This window comes from Aethalodelphis obliquidens, unplaced genomic scaffold (assembly GCF_003676395.1).
Source record: "Aethalodelphis obliquidens isolate GAN/ISIS:26980383/991018 unplaced genomic scaffold, ASM367639v1 scaffold3126, whole genome shotgun sequence".
Lineage (NCBI taxonomy): Eukaryota > Metazoa > Chordata > Mammalia > Artiodactyla > Delphinidae > Aethalodelphis > Aethalodelphis obliquidens.
This window is the reverse complement of record NW_020841029.1, coordinates 1,681-2,247: the sequence shown is the minus strand read 5'-3', so window position 1 is coordinate 2,247 and position 567 is coordinate 1,681. Positions and strand designations below refer to the sequence as shown.

Here is a 567-nt window from a genome sequence, read left to right as displayed (position 1 = left end):
TGCACTCAGCCAGCCAAGCAAGAACACTCGAGTATCTGGGAAGGACACGTGCAATGCACAATTCTTTTGTCAAGATAGAAGATAAAAGAGCAAATGGCACAGTCCCCACCACTGGAAAAGTCGACGAGGATGGGATTCGAACCCACGCGTGCAGAGCACAATGGATTAGCAGTCCATCACCTTAACCACTCGGCCACCTCGTCCCACGGTTGAAAAATGCTTTTGAATACTTTTTAAAAATCTTGCTTTTGGCAAAGCCTTACCTTTTCATCTTTCTGTACAGTACCGTTCTCCAAAGTGCAGTCATTTTAAAAGAATTTTCACACAGAACCAGTTCTTTCCCCCTTTCTCCTGGGAGCCTTTCACACTTTGATAATCTTTTAACCTGCTCGTGTCTCCAGCCTTAATTGTCATCCTTCCTCAGTATTCGCATTGCCTTCCAGTCAAGATAAAATTTTTTCTATTCCCCCCAAGCTCCATAATCTTCTCATTCTTCACCGGCAACACTCTAGTCCCCACCTCTGCCCTCACTTCACCTGTCTTCATTCTCTACACGTTCCTCAGATC

The 567-nt window shown here is 45.0% G+C and overlaps 1 non-coding gene across 1 annotated transcript; it reads right to left on the bottom strand.

Annotated features, from left to right (window-relative positions):
• Positions 1-121: 121 nt before the first annotated feature.
• TRNAS-GCU (transfer RNA serine (anticodon GCU)) lies at positions 122-203 on the bottom strand. The gene has a single exon. It is a non-coding gene; the product is annotated as a tRNA-Ser (tRNA).
• Positions 204-567: the final 364 nt, after the last annotated feature.